Source organism: Gopherus evgoodei, chromosome 22, assembly GCF_007399415.2.
Source record: "Gopherus evgoodei ecotype Sinaloan lineage chromosome 22, rGopEvg1_v1.p, whole genome shotgun sequence".
In the NCBI taxonomy this organism is placed as follows: Eukaryota; Metazoa; Chordata; order Testudines; family Testudinidae; genus Gopherus; species Gopherus evgoodei.
In genome coordinates this window covers 7,685,867-7,708,069 of record NC_044343.1, presented here as the reverse complement: position 1 = coordinate 7,708,069, position 22,203 = coordinate 7,685,867, and the positions used below count along the sequence as shown (strand labels likewise).

Here is a 22,203-nt window from a genome sequence, read left to right as displayed (position 1 = left end):
GCCCGCTGTTTAATGTCGTTCAGGACGGGCCCTTAGAGACCAGCACGTTCCTATCTTGCAGGACGGGTTTGGGGTAGGGCGAGAGGAGAAGGAAGGTGCAGCCCTGTCTCAGTCCCTCCTCTCCCTGGGGAACAGACCTTGGGCCCCTGCCCTATTGGTGCACAGAGCCCTGCAACCCCCCTGCTTGGAGCTGTGCCGCTCCTCACGTACTCACTTCCCCGCAACTGAGCCTGACAGCAGGGACGGGGGCGGGCTGACTGGCACCTCAGCCAGCCCCTCCCCGTGCGTTTCACCTTATCTCACCCAATAGCAACGTCGCAGGGGCGGGACCGTCTCGTTCTGCCAGCGGGTTGGCAGAAGAACACTGAGTGGCGTGAGCGCAGGCAATGGGCCTGCCTGATTGGCCTGAGGGGTGGGCGGGCCGTATGGGAACGGCCTCTACCACTGAGGAAGCGCTGTTGGCTTGTTGTTCGGCAGAGAGGCCAGGGAGTAGTGGGCGCCGCTGTCAGTCACGAGCGAGTCCACCACTGGGCGCGGAGGTAGGGGCGGCCGGGGCCAATGAGGGAGGGAAGGGGGCGGGCGGCAGGTGCTGGCGGTGGGATATTGCCAATATCCACCCTCGGCCCCCTTTCCGCTGTACTCCCCCGCCCCCGGGCCGCGCCGCGCTGTGCTGCCTGGGAGTTGCGGGGTGGCCGCCGAGGAGGCGGTGCGGGGACGGGAGACCGGCCGCAGGCTCAGGTAGGGCCCCGCCCGGGGGACGGGGATTCACCTCAGCGGCCGGGCCTGGGGCTCGGGCTCCACCGCCAAAGCTTCCCTCCACCTCACGGGACGGGACCCGGCCCGGCCCCGCTCCCCCGGACCCCCCTTCCCTCCCTGCCCGGCACCCGTCCCTTCCGCCGCCCCCGGTGCGGCCGGGGCCTCCAGCCTGCGCCCTTCGGGGCTGGGGCCCCTCAGGCGCTACCCGCCCCCGGGGTGGGGGAGTCCGCTCATGAGGGCAGCGGGGAAGCGCCTGCTCCCTCAGCCCCCGTCCCCTCCCCGCTTTGTCTCGGGGGTGCCTCGCTGCTGTTGTTTTAGTACCGTTAGCTGAGCCGGCTGCTCCCAGCGCCCCCTTCCCACCGCCCGCTCTTCCGCTGGGCCTGGGGAGGCGCGTCCAGACCCCGAGCGAGCTGACTGAGAGTCCCCAGATCTGCCCCGGGTGGAGTGTGTGGGGGGGGTAAGAATGGGAGAACAGGGCGGGGGCTGTTGGGGGAGGGATTGGCAAGCTTGGGAGTGGGGGGAGACAGTTGCGAGGGCTCTGCCCCCAGGGAGCCTCCCCCCCATATGTCTGTTAATGTCTTGTAGGCATGTGGGTGAACATGATGTGCCAAGGCCCCAAATTTCTCTCAGTGGGCCTGTGCAAGCCCCGGGTCTTTGGGGGTGTGTGTGTGTGTGTGTGTGTGTGTCAGTGGGCTTGTGAACAGTTGTTACATGATGGAGGATTTATTGATGCAGCGAATAGTAAATGAGCTGGTTTACAGCAGGATTTTCCTCTGTGAAATGAGATGTTCATGTTAGTGTGTCTTTTTTTGGAGGGGGGAGTTGTTTTGCTTTTGGTAGCTGCAGACAGATCTGTGGTGTACTTTTAATATCTCACTAGTTCACCAAAAGCTCTTACTTAGTGGAAATGTGGATAATACTATTATACTGGAATTGGCACCGTCTTGGAGCAATATTTAGATTTTTAGTTTCTAATATAATCCCAGTGTTAATGGAAATTTCCTTGTTTATATTTAGAAAATTTTGCCCTGCAATGTTTGTGCTGCAAACATTGCAGCTCTGTGCTGCTGAGTGAGAAAGTGAAAATGATTAGCTGGGTAGTTTCCAAACTGATCCTGAGCTGGGAGTGGTCTGCAGAGGACTAGTTGTCTGGTCATATCGTGCTGTCCTCCTCTTGTTTCTAACTGATAAATTGTGTTTTAAAAATAACTGGAAATATACTTTTCTGTCTCAGTGGTAGTATGTGATTACCAATAGGAGGGGAGGTGGGCTATCTCTATGCTTGAGTATGAGTGTCTTGTGGACAGTCTGTTAGTTAAACTGTGATCTAGCCTGCCAAAAAGTTTGGTAGCCCCTAAACTGGACACCTTGCATTCTTCAAGATGAAAGTGTTACATGGAGATGGAAGCACAACATAAACTGTGAAAAGTAAACTGGATTATAGATATGCTTTTAGTTTTAACCATTTTTTGCCCAATTTTAACACTTTGTGTTTTTCCTCTGGCATTTTATATCTCTTGTAATGAACAAATATGTTATACATATGGATATTACCTCAGTGTAAAATCCAGACGTCATAAAATTCAGTTAGCAACCCATTTCTCAAAATGAGGATCAAAACCTCATTAAAGAAGCTCTGACAATTTGAAATTCAGCCTGTTTTTTTAAGTGTTAAACGTTAGAGGTTCTGCTTTAGCTTCTGAGATTCCCTTCTACTTTTTGTAGCTTTATGTTCCCAGTTACCTGTTTTAAAAGTTTGTGTCCTGCCACTGTGTATCTTAATTGGAATGTCATATGTAAGCTGCAGGAGGTAGTTGTCCTGCTGTACTCAGCACTGATGAGGGCTTAGCTAGATATTGTCTGGTTTGGGACACCTTGCTTTACAGAAGATATGTCCAAATTGGAGAAAGTCCAGAGAAGAGCAACAAAAATGAGTAAAATGTTTAGAAAACCTGACATATGAGGAAAGATTTAAAAACAAACCTGGACATGTTAAGTCTTGAGAAAAGAAGACTGAGGGGGGTGGATCTAATAGGTTAAGGGCTATTATAAAAATGATGGTGATTGATTGATCGGGTCCACTGAAGGTAGGGTAAGAAGTAAGTTGCTTAATTTGCAGCAAGGGATATTTAGGCTAGATATTAGGAAAAATGTTCATACTTTTAAGGATAGTTAAGTATTGGAATAGGCTTCTAAGAGAGGTTGTGGAATCCCTGTCATTAGAGGTTTTTAAAAACTGGTTAGACAAAACACCTGTCAGGGATGGTTTAGGTCCTAAACCATCTCTGACAGGTGTTTGTCTAACCTGTAGATATACTTGGTCCTGCATCTGCATGGAGGATGCTGGACTAAGTGACCCATCAAAGTCCCTTCCAGTTATACAATTCTCTCGTTTTGTTTTGAACTGAACTGCTGTTGGATCAGATGTAATTGAAACATATTATAGCCTGCAGCCCACACTGGGGTCTCATCCCTTACCACAGTAGTTCTCAAACTTTCCAGATTACTGTACCTCTTTTAGGAGTTTGATTTGTCTTGTGTACCCCCAAGTTCCACATCACTTAAACTATTTGCTTACAAAATTGGACAATAATACAAAAGTATTACACTATTACTGAAAAATTGCTTTTATCATTTTTACCATATAATTATAAAATAAATCAAGTGAAATATAAATATTTTATTTACATTTTGGTGTATAGTATATAGAGCAGTATAAACAAGTCATTGTCTGTATGAAGGTTTAGTTTGTACTGATTTCGCTAGTGCTTTTTACGTAGCCTGTTGTAAAACTAGGCAAATATCTAGATGAGTTGATGTACCCCTTTGAAGACCTCTGTGTACCCCCCAGGGTTATGCATACTAGTGATTGAGAACCACTGCCTTAACAGATAGGGTAGAAGTGTGCGTTTCTTACTCATTTACAGATCATAGCAGGCACCTTGAATGATCAGAAAGAAATTCAGGTATCTTCCATATTCAAAACTTAAACTGTTCTTGTGGAATTACCTTTCAGAGGAATTTTAATGATTGGGAAAAACTTGTATAGCCAGCCATAGTGGGTAAGCGCTTTGGCTGTGAGATTTCTGGGAAATTTATCAGCAGTTATATAGCTAATAGTTTTCTGGTAGGATAATCAACTGTGATATGGTAAACAATGTCTTGGCATTTAAGTGGCCATAATTAGGCTACAAAGTTTACACCTCATTAAGATGAATAGGGAAGTTCACACTTGATGATGTTGTTTCAGTCTGTCTTCTTGCAGGCTGAGACAATCATGCATCAGTTTAACACATTGTGAAGTGTCTTTGCAACCATAAGGGCTAGAAACGTTTGAATATTTTTAAATTAAATTGAAACGCTGGGAACACAGAAAAATCTAGGAGACAAGGAATGAGTTTTCCACCCCCTTCTCTCCTGACTTTTCAATATTTGGGTTGAAATATAGAAAGTGCATTGTGTTGGCTGACCAATGTATCTCCATTTGTTACCTGCTTGCATCTATGGGCAGCAATATATACAATATAATGTCCATTAGCTGTCACCTATGTTCCAAATTGAATTGGCAGTCTAAGAGTGAGAGATTCATTTAATACAGTTAGAAGCCATTATGGTTTGCTGTGGCAATGCAGGATGGTGTGTTTGAATAATAGGTTTATAATCCATGTGCTGCATTATGTACTAAATACTGATTTAAAAATTATTGCATATAAAATCTGAATCTCTCAGATGTTAAAGCCAGTTTTAAAATACAAAGTAATTTATCTTTATCATGGGCTAAGTACAAAATCCTCAATCACTAGTTAATTTTCTTGGCAAATATTTTCTGTCACTGGTAACATATACAGGAGGCCAGACTAGCTGATCTGATGATCCCTTCTGGCTTTAAATTCTATAAATAGTGTGTTTTAAGTTTGTTGGAGGAAACAAAAGTTTACACTGCTCTTGGGCTGACTTCACAGGGTTTCAGAGCAAAGGGATTAGCTGTAGTAATTACTTTGAAGATGCTATAAAGAAGGTTACACACTCTCCCCCAGTAGCAATGTACTTGGATATAATGTCTATGGCAGTGGCTCTCAACCTTTCCAGACTACTGTACCCCTTTCATGAGCCTGGTTTGTCTTGCATAGCCCAAGTTTCACCTCACTACTTATATACAAAATCAGACATAAAAATATGAAAGTGTCACTGCACACTATTACTGAAAATTTGCTTATTTTCTCTTTTGCCATATAATTATAAAATAAATCAATTGGAATATAAATATGGTATTTACATTTCAGTGTATATTGTGTATATATAGAGCTGTATAAACATTTCATTGTATGAAATTTTAGTTTGTACTGACTTCACTTTTGGTTTTTTATGTAGCCTATTGTAAAACTAGGCAAATATCTCTAGATGAGTGGATGTACCGCCTGGAAGACCTCTGCGGGGTACACATACCCCTGGTTGAGACCCCCTGGTCTATAGTAAACCATTGTTGAGGGGGATGGCATTTTCCCATCTTGGATTTGTTCTACTGAGCTAATTCTGTTTGCTACTAGAGTTTTTTCTTAGTCTTGGACCAAATATTACCTCCTGTTTGCTCAATTGATTAATATATCCATAAGATTAGTTAACAAATAGGATATGGTGGTAGGATAAATATATTTAAATTTATACTTATAAAATGAAATACGATTTTTAAACCATATAAGTTGTGCAATTCCATAATTATGTACTTGTTGAACGGCTGAAGGCATTAGAAAACACACCTATGCTTTATTGTGCTGTTTTGGTGTAATAAGATCTTTGGTCTTTCTGTGCTTAGGCTATGGTGATGGTTTGCAACATTTCCTCTGCACTTTCACACCAATTACTTTGAGTGGCTAGTATATTCATTTTCCCTATCCCCAAAGAGACAGAGCTGGTTCACAGATTTTATTTTTAAACTTGATTTTGGAGTCATTGTATTTGAAGCTGCAGTTCAGTGAAATACAAGGTAATCTTGTTAGCAGTTCACAGAGTTCATCAAGAGCCTGCCTTGAAATGTTTGAGAACTAATGCTGCTAAGAATCTGTAATATAATGTAGAGCACTAGAAGAGAGCTCAGTAGGTCTTATGTCTTCCTACGATATTTGAATAAATGTTGTGATATTGAACAAATAGGGCAATAGTTCATTGTTGGCCTAACAACCAGCATTTTCTTGGATCAGTAATGCATATATTAGGGTTTGAAATTGTAGACTCGAGAGAACAGAGCTGCTTATTAAAGCCGAATTGAAGAACTTTATCTTTATAAGAAATTAAGGGAACAGGGATGCTATCTTGCTGCCTTCTGTGTGACATTTATGCTGCGCATATTCATGTCTTTGCTTTTTTTCTTTGTATCCAAGGCACCTTTTTAAATATTATTTTCTGAGAAAGTAGCTTTCTTTGTTCCTGATTTTGTTTTAACTTTGTGTTTTTAATTTGCAACTCTTCCTACAACCATAACTTTTTAAACACTTAAAATTCAGGAAACAGATTTGTATAATGTACATTTGAAAACTGTTTTTACATTTTTCCTGGCTGCAAAGCTAATATGTGTAAAAAACTATCTTAATTCATACTAATGCAAATGCTTTTTGATGCTTTAAAGGTTTCTTCCAGAATAGTATTTTACTAAGGTATATTTATAGAGGCAAGTAGAATATACTCTGCTTCTAGGTCCCTTCTTTCTCTCTGCTGTCTTGTACTCATGCTCTGTCTTTTTCTGAGCTGATCATTTTCTGGCAGTGCAGCTGCTGTAAAGCTTGGAATCTAGGTCAGTGTGTCACACCCACTGTAGGCAGGGCCTATGAGTATCTTGTATAGAGAGTACAAATAAAAACCTGAATTCATAGGAAAGTAAAGGCATTTATTAAAATCTCATGTGATGAACAGTAAATATCTGAAGTTACAACCCCATGGACTACCAAAATCCAAATTGCTGAAAATGTTATTGCAGGATTGTAATCATGGTAGGGTTGCTGAAGGGGGACTGTTGGGAGTTAATCTTTATGAAGCTATTCATGTGCTATAGGAGTTGTGTTGAGTGGTGGAGTAATTAGGTTATAATGTAAAATTATTTCAGTTGCTCTGATACAAACAGCAAAAAGACTGTAGATCACCTCATAACATCAAGTTTGCAGCACTCTGAATCAAGTGCTGTGGAAAGAACTTAAAATTATTGCTCTAAGTAGGAGTATAAGTAAGAGATGTACTAGACTTTTCAAGTTACCATGCCGAGGGGAAGAAGCTGCCCCTTGCCACAGCCTTGGCATTTGAAGTGGAGAATCCTGAGGGCTTATCGACACTACAAAGATAGGTCAGCTTAACTATGTTGCTTGGGGCTGTGAAAAAAATCACTTTTTATATGCAGTGTAATTAAGATGACTTAAACCTCAGTGTAGACACTGCTCGGTCAACGTAAAAGTTCTTCCAAGCATCTAGGAGTGGGGTTGCCAACCTTTCAGAAGTGCTATGCCGAGTCTTCATTTATTCACTCTTGATTTAAGACTTCACATGACAGGAATACATTTTAAGGTTTTTAGAAGGTCTCCTATGTCTATAATGTATAACTAAGCTATTGTATGTAAAGTAAATAAGGTTTTTGGAATGTTTAAGAAGCTTCATTTAAAATTAAATTAAAATGCAAAGTCCCCTGGACCAGTGGCCAGAACCCGGACAGTTTGAATGCCACTGAAAATCAGCTTGCGTATCGCAGCTTGTCTATTTCTGATGTAGGATAACTGCTTTTCGGAGAAATGTAATTACTACAATAATGAAAGGAGCCTTTCTGTTGCTGTAGTGTCTACGCTACAGTGTCTTGGCAGGGAACACGGTAGCGTTCCTAGTGTAGACATTCCTTCATGTTGTGGTATTTGTATCCTGGCTAAATTCATTATCTGAAGTGCTTGCATTACGAAGAAACTAGGCTTGCACCCAGGATAGCAGTGCACAGTAGTGTTAGTTTAGGCTTTGTGACCCCTTCCTAAAATTTAATCTGTCAATGTTGCTAACCTTAGTGATTGTTTTGCCGATTTGGGCTACTCTTCAAAGGCCTTTTGGTAACAAACGATATTGAATCAGCAACAGCTGACATTTGGGGCTACAAATTACTGTCTTGTGGCAAAATTTGGGCAATTTTACTTAGAGCCCTGCTGCTCCCCAGTTGCTGTTCTAGTGGCCTTTTAAATTAACATCTACTGGGGCACATTCACAGCTGGACCAAATACACCTCTCCCAATAAGCAAAAGCCATGTGTTATGTGCACTGTTGAGAACAGAGCCCCATTAGCTATAGCAAAGTAGAGCTTCTAACTGGCAGTGGGTTGTATCCTGTTGGATGGGGAAGCAGCCAATAGGAAGGCAGGGGTGGGGTATAAACCTGGAAGCGGCTCTCATGTGACTCAGTAGAGTGGTCGCTGCTGTACCATTTTGCAAACCTCCGGGTTTTTTTATTTTTTAATGGCCAAAATTTGAAAATTTTGAAGCAAATTGTCTTTGTGATTTTGGCGCTACTTTGAGTTGTGAACACTGCTTTGTGTTTATCCCTGTGCAATTTCTGTCAGCCAGAAGGCAGTTCTTAGACCTGCAAACTGCTTTATTCTCTATAAGTGGGTGTATGCAAATGAATACCATGCCTTGCACGAAGGCAGTTAACTTTGTATATATTGATGTTCTGAATCCTAACTCTTGGGTGTCCTCTGCATTAGGAGGAAAGGTGCTTCTTTCAGTTGAATTAGCTTAGTTGAACTAGTTTTAACTCAGTTCTTCTTGTCGGATGTGAGGCTTGCCAAACCGATGTGCAGAGCCCTGAGATCACCACCGAATCTGGTCTGAATGTAGTTGCAGTGAAGTGAGACATTGTCTGTTGTTGGTCACAGTCACATGTGGGATCCTTTCATTGGTCTCATGGGTAATGGCTGGCTGCATGTTGATCCTGGCTTGTTTGAAATTGTTTCAGAAGAGTGGTGTGGCAGATCAAAGCTGGCTACATGCATGGTCAGGTCAGTTATAAGATACTGATTTTTGACGTCAGCTGCAGACCATTCTTCATGCCATGTCAGCATCACAGAGAAATCTGGCCATTGAAAGTGGGTCCACAATGGGTGCCTCGATGACAAGCACACTCTTGGGTGGTCAGAGAGGTTTGTGTCTAGTGGCATACTTGTGTTTGCTCTGATCTTCTCAAACATTCTGGCTGTAGCATCCTCACAGTGGATGAGTGATGTTGCATAACACATGGTGCCATGGTATTGGTGTGGGTCAAAATGTCCCAGTTACGATGCTCATGGTTGAGTTATAGTCAGCCAACTTGTTATGAGACAAATGAAGCCAGATTGGAGCATAGAATTAACAGGGCTAAACCGGATGATTGCAGAGTTTGAACATTTACTCATGAAGTGAAGGCCAATTTGCTTAGAAGGTTATGTGAGCTCACCTTAGCTGCAGTTTTCGTCAGGCTGTTAAGATGTGTGTGGGATCTATCCAAGGTTATTCTGAGGTAAACTGGGTGGGATTCCTATTTCAACAATTTTTTAACTCAATTGACAACCCCAGTTAACCCCAATCGAGTTGAATTGTCTCAGCTGAACTAATTCATTTGAAAAACTTTCCCCACCCATATGCTCCCTAGCCGTCTAGACAATGTCTTGGCTATGGAATGAGCTAATGGGACTATTGCAGTATGCAGTTATCTGCAGTTGGGACTATACTTGGTCCTAGATTTGGTCTATTTATGGGCTGCTGCTTCTCTTTATTCTGTGAAACCTCCTTAGGCTTTCACATATTTCCTGTAATTTTAGGGCAGAGTAATAGATATTCATTCCTCTGGGATCTGGGTATGAACTTAGTTGAAATAAACTCTGCAGTCCTGCTCATATTGATAAGCTAGTACTGTAAAATAATTTACTAAATACTAAGTTACGTTGCTGTCACTGTTAGATTAAAATGTGTAAAGCACTTTCTGCTTTTAAACAGCTGCTTTGTTTGTGATTTCAACTTTACGTGGTTTTACTTCATGTTGAAGTAATGTTTAAAGAACTGTGCATTGTTCTTGCCATATTCAAAAGGAAGTTGTTGAGGGAATTGTAGCTATTAATGTAACTTTGCATTATTTTACTCGTATCTCATTCCCTGCTCAGTTTCAGGTATGGTAAAATCCACTTCCTCATGAGTTTCCCTGTTGCTGTATTTTATGCAATTTAGAACTTTAGGAAAAAATAAAAAAACTACCTAAATAGAGTGAAATTAATCTAAATAACTGTTTTGCATTTTCACACCAAGTATATACACAAGACAAAGGCCAGAAAGAGAATACGTATTTAGAAATTTGGTCACCCTTTTTAATGTACTCACAGGAGGAGGGCTCCCAGAATCTTTAGCCAGGTTCTTTGAATATTAACCTGATCCTGAATAAGTAACCTATGATGTAGTAAGTTAATATTTTATTGTAACTTTGCCTTCATAAAAAGTGTGGTTAAAAAAACAAAACAAAAAACTCACAACCCTTCAAAAAAAAACAAAAAACTTGTGCAGCCAGCCAGATACTTAATAGTACTAAGAGGTGAAAACTTCAATTGCTTATGTCAGTGGACAACTAACTTTAAAGCCTGATTATGGTCACTTAATTGGTAACATAAACTTTAATTGAAAATCTTAAGAAACTTTAATGGATTGTCTATATTTAAAAAAAAAAAAAGGGGGGGGGCGAGGGGGAGAGAGACTTGGACCAATGAAATTAAATAGGTATAATTCATGCTTAAACTGAGTTAGTTATTGAGCTAACCTAAACCAATATAAGTGCAGGTACATTATTAGTTTGCATCAGTGTAACTAAAATCAATGTTGTTATGCCAGTAAAAGTTTTCTTAAGCGTGTTAACTGAGGCTTGGTTTACATTTAGTGTGGGTATTCTACTCTTGAGAATAGCCCACTTCCTCTTTAATTGAATTGTCTCGTTATCACTGACCCCTGACTTGGTAAGGCAACTCCTGTCTTTTCATATGCTATGTGTGTATATATATATATATATACCTGTCTACTGTATTTTCCACTTCATACATCTCATGAAGCGGGTTTTAGCCCACAAAAGCTTTGCTCAAATACAGTTGTTAGTCTGTAAGGTGCTGCAAGTACTCCTCATTGTTCTTGTATACACTGAACACTCTTAATTCTCCCTGCCCTTGCATTAGCAGCAGTGAAGGTTCACCAATAATATTGATGGTGGGGTACTATTATAAGTGGAGCCTCTGCAGCTGCTGACATTTTAATGGCTTATTACTATTTGTATTACAATAGCATCTAGAGGCCTTGACTAAGATTAGAACTACATTGTAGAAACATAGCAAGGCAGTCCCTACTCTAAAAAGTTTTGCCTCCTATATTTGTCTATTTAAATTGTAAAACAGGCACAGAAAGGGGAAGTGACTTGCCCAAAGTACTGCAGAAGGTTAGTGGTAGGTGAGATTAGAGGGAGGTCTCTGGACTCCTAGTGCAATGCTTTAGCATTAAGCCACGCTGCCACTGACTCTCATCTAGACATGCTCAAATCTGAGTTAGAGGACGCATGATAAAAACGCTAACAGCAAATCTATGCTATTGCTGCCACTATTATAAGTGTTGCCTTGTTAAAACAGGGAAATATACAGGCATAATAGTAATGCTGTATTAGTACTGGTGTAACTCCCGATGTGGACATACTTATTCTAGAATGAGTGCCTTTTTCTGAGTTAGTCTGTCACTAAGGCACCTTTTGAAGAAACAACATGAAACTGACCTGATTGACAGTTTCACTGCTGCCCACAGGTTTGGAGTAGGGGCAGGAACCTGACCAGGCTTGTTTAGTCTGCAGTGCTGCTGTTTGGAAAAACTACCAGTGGAGCAGTCACAAGAGAACTGATTGTCTGCAGACCAGGGAAGACAACACTGCATTGCTTACCCAGGTTGTTCATAGTATCAGAGATACCTTTCCAAATGTGAAATCAAGCAACTTGAAAAAATTAAGTCACTATGTTGAAGGTGCTTCAGCCCATTTCAGATATTCCAGTGATGTGTGAGATATAAAAATTTTGATAGATCTGGCTGGATTGGTGCATACTAATTCTCATGGAAAAACAAAATTGTCAGGTAAGAAGTGAATTTACTCATCCAGCAACCTAGATGGCAAAATTAGACTGGATGCTTTAAATATCTGTTCAGTTTCATGCTTTTAACTGTACAAAGCTGCAAAGCTTGAATCACAAACAATGTGAGAATGTTCAAATCCCAAAATACTTGAATTTAAACTGGAAAAAAGTTCTATTAAGCTTTATTTCAAAAGTTGAAAGTTGAGCCTACATTATTAGTATTTATTTATGTTAACTAATAACAGATCAATAAGGTGAGTGTACATGGTGGTAACCTCCATTGCTGAAGAGTACAAGATATACCTTGAGGAAGAAGGTCTGAGTGCAATATACATTTTTTTAGCCTTAGAACTAATACACATTCTATAGTTTATTTTTTTGTGCGCGCACTTCTTGTATGAGAGAAGAACCTTACATTTTCAATTATCTGAGCCATTTAGACTTGGCATTGTTATATCCAATCACCTTCTCATCTGTTTTTCAGTAATTGGGGTTCCTTGTGTTCATTATTTCACGTTAGAGCAAATTGTTCTTGGACTAGATATGCCTGTCTCCTTTAAAGGTGTATAATTCAATGTTTTCAGATTCCTTAGGTAGTGTAATGAGCTGTGAAAGTTAATTTTCTTAATTGTTAATGGCACTTCCACCAGACTTTGACAAGTGCAGTGATGTTTGTTGTCTGTATTGATTAGATTAAGTGGTTAGTAGGTTCAATGTTCTGTAATAAAAGAGCAGTTGTAATGAAGAACACCAATAGTCTTGTATCTATTGAGTATAAACTACAGGTAGAGGCTGTTAGGGGCTTTTCTTGATGGGAGGAACAGATAAGCTCCTCTAAGTCCTTAATCATAGAATCTCAGGGTTGAAAGGGACCTCCGGAGGTCATCTAGTCCAACCTCCTGCTCAATGCAAGACCAATCCCCGGACAGATTTTTGCCCCAGATCCCTAAATGGTCCCCTTGAGGATTGAACTCTCTCAACCCTGGGTTTAGCAGGCCAATGCTCAAACCACTGAGCTATCCTTAATATCTTGCATTGCGTTGGGACACCTCTCTAGAGAAAAGGAATGTTCCTTCGCTGCTAAGGCCTGGTCTACGCTACAAAGTTAGGTCTATGTAAGCTGCCTTGTATCAACCTAGTTGTGCATGTGTCTAGACTTAAATTTGTCTCCCACAAATGGAAGCGCTCCGTTACAGCAATGCAATAACTGCATCACCACCCTGAGTTCCACTATGGATGTGTCTGAGGAACCGGAGTCACAGGCTCCTGCTGTGACCATTGAGGAAGAGGAAAATGGGGGAGATGAAACTGGGGAGGGCCGAGCTATGCCACAAACCAGGATCTGTTTGAAACTCCACCACTGTATCTAGTCAGTCGTAGTAGCTGAGCACAAGTGTGCCTGATGCAGGAGAAGGAACCTTGAGTAAGTGTGTAAATGTATTTCCCATTACAGTAATGTACTGATGGTGCTCCCAACTTAACAAGACACAGCTATCAACTTATTTATTTACTCACATTAGAAGAGGTAGTGGTGAAACGAGTGTTAAAATTATCTGCTTCATGTTCCCCTGTAGAGTTGGGTGAATTGCTTCCAGGCTGGCCATGTGGAGCAGTTTATGTACACAAGGATGATCCTTGAATCCTGAGAGATTTTGATTAAACTTTCATGGAAGTACTCTGAAATCTCCCAAAGGTTTATAGGGATGGCAGCCTTATTTCTTCCTCAGTGATAGGACATTTTCCTGCGCCACTCAGAGGCGCCAACTTTTTCCGGCGCCGGTGAGTGCTCGACACCCCCTCCCCAGCTCTGCCCTGCCCCCATTCCAACCCCTTCCCCAAAGACTCCCCCCCCATCACTGGACCCCTTTCCCGAATCCCGGCTCCACCTCTTCCCCAAGTGTGCCGCGTTCCCCCTCCCAACGCTTTCCACCGTGAAACGACTGTTTCGCAGCAGGAAGCCTGAGAGCTAGGGGGAGAAGCAGGGAAGGCGCGTTCAGGGGAGGAGGCGGAGTGGAGCACCCAGGATGCTGGCACCTATGGTGCCACTCACTCAGTGGTAACTTTGGCAGGCACGATTGTAATAAACAGGCTAGTTGAATATGGGCCTGGGCAACTCTGGTTCGCCAGCAACAGCTGTGCTCTTATGTGCCTTCGTCATACTCAGGAGTGAGATGCCAGCTAACATCACCACTACCTGTGGAAAATGATGTTAGTTTCCAGTGCAAATGCCCAATACACATACATTCCTGCAACAGCCTCCTCAGTTCCCTCACTCCTGACAAGCACTCCAAAGCAGAAGTGTCAAAAGCATTTCTTGTTTAAAATTTTATGTGACTGAGGGAAGAGCATTCTGTCTTAACTTTTGCTGTCTGTTGTGACTCTACTGACAACGGTACCTCTGCGTTTTACCTGTAGCTGCTGCTGTTGTGGCCTTGAGGGATTGCCCTTCCGCACCTGCGGTGTGTCTAAGCCAGATGAGGAGGAGAAAGGAGAGGACTTGGGATGACCTGTTCAGTGAGATGCTGCAAGCCAGTGCTGCATCAGACCATAAGCAGAGGGCTTGGAGGGTGAATTTTGCAGACTGTGTGGAGAAAGGGCCAGGTGTTCTGTCAGGAAAAGGAGAGGGAGATTCATCAGGGCATAATGGGGCTTTTCCAGCAGCAAACACAAGGTTCAACAATCACAGGCTTGCCTCTCTTTGCAGTCCATTGAGAACTCCATTGTAGCACCTCCCTACACCCCCCTCCACATTCCTTCCCTTCCCACTCCATGCCAGGGGACATTCAGGACAACCACAGCTTTACATATGCTGCCTTGTGAGAGCTGCAGTTGCTGTATGTGTAGCTAAACTTGGCATGTACGTTGTTTCCCTTCTTGAGCTGTGTTCCATAATGTATTTGTATTTGCTTTCAACTTGCACAGAATTTTTTTGTAGTGGTTTTCTTACTCAGTAAAATTCTATTGTTTGGAAAATAATTCATCTTTATTAGTTCTCACATGGTACAGAATGCCTAGAGGTACTGAAAGTACGCATTTGTTTTACAGTGATACACGACTCATAGCATCAGTGACAAAAGCAGTTCTGCGGTACTTGCTGTATGTTTATGATTAATAGATGCATTGTCAGGATTACATTCATTGACGTACACCAAGTACCATGCAATTCCAAACAGGCCCCAAAACAGCAGGGCCAGGTAGAGCATAGTATACCACAGTGCATTACTGTTAGTTTGTTCAAAGGCTTCCCTGAACCATGTATTCCCTCACTGAGCTCTACTAATAGCCCTTGTGCTGGGCTGTTCAAATTCAGGAGACAGCCTCTGCACCTTCACCCTGTGGCATCTTTTCTGTCTTTGCTTCACAGATATGCAGGAAGGTACAGCAGGCAGCTGTAACCATTGGCAGGGTGTGGCTTTTTTGTGTGTTGTTTTTTTCTTTTCACTGAGGTCCACTTTTGTGAGTAAACAATGCCAGTGTCCCTTCAGTCTACCAAAAGCACATTCAATTGTCACTCTGCTCCTGCTGAGCTGGTAGTTGAATCTTTCAAGGTGGCTGGTGTAAGGCTTCATGAACAAGAGGGTAGTCTATGGGCCCAGCATCACCACTGGCATTTCAACATCACCAATGATAAACTGCTGGTCGGGACGGAAAGTCCCTGCTTGTAGCTTTCTGAACAGTTCAGTGTTCTTAAAGGAGTGGGCGACATGTACCTTCCCCGGTCAGCCAGCACTGATGGTGGTGAAGCATCCCTGGTGATTCACTAATCCTTGCATGAGTATAGAAAAGTAGCCCTGTCTGTGTATGTGCTCTGTGCCAAGGTGTTCTAGTGCTATCTATCACTTCACTGCAGTTCAGGAACTTCATTGCTGCAAATTCATCCTCTATGTTCTGAACGTTGTCTAGAGTAGCAGTCCTGAATAGCGGAAGACAATTAATGGCCCTGCACATTTGCATGGAAATGGCCCTCACAGTGGATTTTCTAATTCCAAAATGATTTTCCACTGACCTGTAGCAATCCAGCATTGCAAGTTTCCACAGTGTGATCATTGCTCACTTTTCCATTGTCAGTGCAGCTCTCATTCTGGTCTCCCTATATTAGTGGGTTGTGGCAAGTTTGATGCACAGATCCAGGAATGCGGCCTCGTACATAAGAAAATTCTGCAGCCGCTGCTCATCATCGCAAGCCTGCATTACAATGTGATCCCACCAGTCAGTGCTTGTTTCTTGGTTTTAGAATCGGCACGCTACCATCTGCAGCTGTTCTGTGTACACCAACAGCAGCCATGAATTGAATATTGCTGTGTCGCAGAGCAGTCTGGCCTCCACAAAATCATCGTTTTCCCAGTGATTTTTTTGTGGGTCTGCAGATGCTGGAGGATTGTGCATCCTGTGCTTGCAGCAATCATGACAGTAGTGCAGAGCTGTGCAAGCTTTGGTTAGATGAGATGGACAGTGAGGAAGCCCATGAGGGTCCATGGGATCTTTAAAAAGGCATGAAAACTATGGGATATGGATGATATTATGGGATAGAGACAGTTGATGCTGGGAAGACCCTTTGCTACTAGTCACCCCTGGCTGGGAGCTTATGTTCAGCTGATCGTCCACCACAACCCTCAAAGCTTTTTCGGTCACTGCTTCCTGGGATAGAGTCCCTCACTGAGTATAGCCTATGTTCTTTGTCCCTAGATAGTTACATTTAGCCATATTCAAACACACATTGTTTGCTTGTATTCAGTTTACCAAGTGATGCAGATCACTTTGAATCACCAACCTGTCATACTCATTATTTACTACTCCCTACAAATGTTAAAAAGTGTAGGGCCAAGAACCTGCCGGACCCACTGGATGCACACCTGCTTGATAATGACACCCTGTTTACAATTACCTCTTGAGACCTATTGGCCAGTTTTTTTTATTTCTTTAATGTGTCAGTAACTCCTCACTTGAAGTTGTCCTGGTTAACATTGTTTCGTTGTTGATCAATTAGGGAACATGCTTGTTTAAAGCTGTGCAATGCTCCCTGCTAATGTCATTTGGCAGCCGCCTGCTTTGTCCACTGCTTTCAGGAAGAGCAGCCTGTTGCAGTTAGCTGGTTGGGGCTTGGAACCAAGGTGGACCAGCAGCCTCCCTATAAGCTCCCCCATCGGCTCCCCACTCCCCTAGGTTCCCTGTGCAGCTAGCTGCCCAGCAGGCTAGCAATTGCAGCTGGCCTTCCCCCCACTGCCATGTGCTGCTCCTTCCCTCTGCCTTGGAGCTGCTCCCCAGGACTCCTGCTTGCTGTTTGGGGGGGAGGAGGAGAGGGGCTAATGTCAAGATGTTCCCCTGCTCCTGCACCCTGCTTACCCCATCTTCCATAGAGCAGGGGGGACACACGGCAAGGCTCAGGATGGAGGGAGCTTGCTGGTAGCAGCTGTGGTCTCAGCAAGCTGATGTAATAAACAAGGCAGTGTACTTAAAGGGAAAATGTGCATCTCTCTCTCTCATACTGTGTGTGTCTGTCTGCGATGCTGTCTCCACTCCCTCCATTCCTGCTGCTTTGTAGAGTGTGAGAGTTAACCCTTGAGGACTCAGCCAATTGCTAATTCATTAAGGCATTCCCTGGGAAATATCCCACCCTCTGACTCCACCTCAACTAAGCTTCACAATCATCATTGTGTACCAGTATTAAACTGTTAGTTTAAAACTTATAGTGTGTGTGTGTGTGTGTGTGTGTGTATAGTCTTTTGTCTGATGGGAAAAAAAATTCCCAGGAACCTAACTCCCTCATTTACATTAATTCTCGTGGGGAAATTGGATTCACTTAAAATCGTTTCGCTTAAAGTTGCATTTTTCAGGAACAAACTACAACGTTAAGTGAGGAGTTACTGTATTTATTCAATACTTCTGCCTTGTCTGTGGTGTTGATAATTCTACCATTTCCATCTAGTAATGGACCAATACCACTGGAAAAAGTTTGTAAACTCACAGCTTGCACATGCTCAGTAGAGACTTCTTAAAGTTTAACTACTAAAATCTCCACTGAATCCATCTGCAATGAAGATACTCTGGCATCTTCCATGTCCTGTGTGTGACTGGACAGTGTACATGCCATCCTGGCAGAGTGACTGAGCATGCTCCAGCACAGGGCTACAGAGCTGAGAATGACTTTCTCTATAATTGCTGCTGTGTGCCAGGAAGGGGCAGATATTGGAAATGAGAGCATGGAGTTCTGTGACCACCCTCAACTTGCTGTCACTCAGGTAGCATTGAGGAGAAAGCTGAATTGAAAGCAGCAGGGGGGACAGAAGGCAGACTAGGGCTTTGGAAAGGAGTGGATTGAGACAAGGATCCTGGTGGGACTGTGGCTGGCTGGCAAGGAGACTGGGAGCTGGGGAGAATGACAGACTGGGACTGTGAGCTGAGGAGGGGAGGGAAAGGGAGACTGGAACTTATTGGGCAAGGAGACTAGAAGCTGAGGGGGGTGGGTTTCTGGGAATCAGTAAAGGAAACAGGAGTTGTGGGGGGAAGATGGGACTGGGAGGAGGGTTAGGAGATCTGATGAGGGGGTGTGGGGGGAGACTCACTGATTCCTAGTGGCAGGTGGAAATGGGCACTGGGAGAGACAGTTCTGACAAGGAGTTGGGATGGGGGAGAACTGGGACAGTGTGCAAGTGAGGTTTGGGAGACTGAGATTGGATGAAGACCCCAGGAAGGGAGACTGGGACTGAAAGCAAGTGTAGGGGAGAGGCAGACAGATAGGATGAGGAATGAGAAGAGGGGGACTATACTGAGTAGGCAAGGAGACTGGGACTGGGGTGACAAACCAGATTAGTGGGGACTGGAACTGGATGTGCAAATCTGAGGAGGAATGCAGATGCTCTGGTGTGAGGTTTGCCATATTCTCTTCAGTTGTCTGCAAACTTTAGTCACTGCTGGAAGGTGTTAACGACAAACTTGTGCTCCTCCATATTGGCCTTGCTAAAGGTCATTATGCTTCTGTCATCAGCATATGTGCACCAATAGTGATCCATCCAGATGAGGATAAGGAGTATTTCTGCCAAACCCTTGATAGCATCATCAGGTTGGTCCCATGTAATCTCTAGGTGATTTTAATGGCAGGACTGGTCATGACTACATCATGGGGCAATGTGATAGGTTATGATGGAGTTGGTAATGCAGGCTGTCACAGCTTGCTACTACTTTCCAAATGCACTGAATATAACCTTGTTATCACCAACAGTGTTTCAATAGGCCAACAAGCATAAGATGACCTGGATGCATCCTTGTTTAAAACACTGATGTGATTGGTTACATTATTGTTTGGTGAAGAGATCTCCAATGTCAGACTCTCTCATGTCATGAGAGGCTTCAGCTGTGGGTCAGACCATAGATTTATAAGAAGTCAAATGTCTTTCAGTACTGCTCTCAAGTAACATAGCAACTCAAGCTAGTGGGGAAAAAAATCAATATTTCAAGCCTGGAAAACTGAGACAAACAGTTTGAATTCCAAGAGAAGATCATGGAGGTATTTCCCTCAGTTACAGCATTCTCCCAGTGGATGTTGAGGCGTGCTGGAAACATTTTTGGGACACTGCATATTATATGGCTGGTGAAGTTCTTGACTTCATCAGGAGGAAACATCAGGACTGGTTTGATGAGGATGATCCCCAAATATGTCTGCTCTTGAATTCACTTCATGCTATCCATTGACAACATAGCAGACAGAGATTCAGCATCCAGGAAGGTTGCATCATCAAGCAAAACAGATGGTTAGACCAGACTTTGGCAAATAAAAAGCCCATGGTGTGAAAAGAAAGCAATGGAATCAAAACTGGCAGCAGATAACGAAGACGCCAGAAACATTTTTGCTGGCCTTAAGGCTGTGTGTGGCCCCAAGTGCAATGGGATAACCCTCATACAAACTGTGGACTGCAATAGATCTTAGGGCTGGTCTGCACTAGAAAACTCGGTATGTTGCTCTGGGGTGTGGAAAAAAATCCACACCCCTGAGAACTGTAGTTGAGCCGACTTAAATTTGTGTATGTGGAGGAGATGGATTACCTACATTGATGGGAGAGCCTCTCCCACTGGCATCTGTGTTGCTGTAGCTTTTCAAGTGTAGATCAGCTCTTAGTTGACTGAAGGATGGAATGTTTTAGTTAGCTTCTCCCTCACCCTCCCAGTGCTTCTCAGGAATCAAGCAATGCTCTTCTTCAACACCTATTAAAAGAACTTGTGCTTTTTCCCCGCCTTATGAGAAACCATAGTAGTAATCATGCAGATGTCATAAATGAAACCACCTAGACTAGATGGCTTTCCAGCAGAGATCTGTAAGCAGGTCCCTCATAGTGCAAGGAACCTCACGTGGCACTCCTGCATTGTCTGGGAATGAGAATCGATGCCACAGGATTTCAAGGATGCCAGCATTGTTCACCTCTATAAATGTAAGGGTGACAGAGCAAACTGCTAATCCCTGTAGCTCTTCCCTATTCTTTGTTGCTCAGAAAATTCTTGTAGGGGTCAGACTGAATATACTGAACACCTACCTTGTGAAAACCATCCTCCAGGACTCTGTGTGGATGGGGCACTATAGACATGATCATCACAGCCCCCCAGCTTCAGGAAAAGAGCTGGGAGCAAAATTGTGGTCTTTGCATGGTGTTTGACATAGCTAAAGCTTTTTTTACTTTGTAAATTGTGAGGGACTCTGGAAACTTTTGTTCCTATTTGGATACCTTGCAAAGTTTTTCTGTCATTTGGCCCTTCCATAATGAGGATGACGGTCACAGTGGTGGAAACTGGTGAGATATTGGACCCCTCTTCAGTCACAGTGGCTCCTAGGCAAGGTTGCAGTCTGGCTCCCACACTTTTTACATCCTTTTTTTTGGCTATGCTTATGGATTAGTTTCATGACACTGATAGAGTATTTATCTATTTCCACACTGCTGAGAAGTTGTTCAATCCAGAGTGCTTCTGTGTTTGCACAAAAGTGGCAGATTTACTCATTTAAGGGGCTTTTATTTGCTGAGTGAGCAGCCAGTGTATAATCATCAATTGATAACATTTAATTTATAACTGATCACTTTGCTTGTGTAATCATTCATTTTGGCTTCACAGTCAGCCTAAAGAGAACTGAAATGCTGTACCATCCTGTGCCTGGGGATATGCACGCGTACCCAATTATTAAGATCAATGATGCGCCTCTTAAGTCTGTGGACAAGCTTTGCTATCTAGAGAGTATGCTGTCTCAGAATGGTACTATTGATATTACTCACCATATAGCCAAGGCCAGATCTGCATTTAGAATGCAGTCACGCTGCCTATAGAATGATGGAGTTGTCAAAATAAGCACTAAACTAAATGTTGGCAGTGGTGGTGTTGTAGTAGTAGTGTTGGTCCCAGGATATGAAAGACACAAGGTGGGTGAGGTAATCTTTTATTGGACTGACTTCTGTTGGTGAAAGAGAGACTCGCCTTGTTTCTCACTAAACTAAATGTCTATAGAGCAGTTTGTGCTTACTAACACTTCTGTATGGTTGTGAGACCTGGACAGCAAGTCACTGCCACATTAGGAAACTTGATCAATTCTGTATGCAGGGTCTTAAATCTGGTCTCTTTGCAGGGTCATATGGGTGGGACAGGATTACCAATATCAAAATTCTTAATTGTTGTTGCATGTCTGATGTGCAAATTATGCTCATAAAAGTTAAGCTGTGTTGTCAAGCGATCTCATTTGACTCAAACAGCCAAGTGGTCAGCTAAAGCCAGCCGCCGAGTCTCATGGTGGCCAATGCAAGCAATATAAAGACACTCTGAAGCTAAACTTGAAAGCATGTCAGGTTTACCCCAGCAACTAGAAAACAACAGCAATGAGAAAGCAAGGTGGCAGGAATTTTTCATGTCAGGATATCAGAGTTGGAAGGGACCTCAGGAGGTCATCTAGTCCAACCCCCTTCTCAAAGCAGGACCAATCCCCAGACAGATTTTTGCCCCAGATCCCTAAATGGCCCCCTCAAGGATTGAACTCACAACCCTGGGTTTAGCAGGCCAATGCTCAAACCACTGGGCTATTGCTCCCACCCCTCACCGTTAACCACTTTGAAGCAAGGCACATTACATGATATGCAATACATGAAGAGCACAAACAAGGGTACAACAGCCTGCTGTGGTCTTGGACAATTTTGTCTGTCCCACACGTAGCTGTCTGAGGTTCTTGCATTGGTCTGGCCTTGCATATGTGTTCAGCTAAAACGTTTGCTGAATTTTCATATGTTGATGTTGCATGAGACTCCATTATCACATAGGAATAAGAGAGGAGGAGGATAGAGAGAGAT

At 43.2% G+C, this 22,203-nt stretch overlaps 1 protein-coding gene across 1 annotated transcript in view; it reads left to right on the top strand.

Moving 5' to 3' along the window:
• Positions 1 to 623: 623 nt before the first annotated feature.
• Positions 624 to 22,203, top strand: part of KDM4B (lysine demethylase 4B) — a 168,234-nt gene continuing 146,654 nt past the window's right edge. The window contains exon 1 of the mRNA XM_030540250.1: positions 624 to 738. The gene's annotated coding sequence lies outside the window, so the exon portion shown is untranslated. The remainder of the gene's footprint in view (positions 739 to 22,203) is intronic.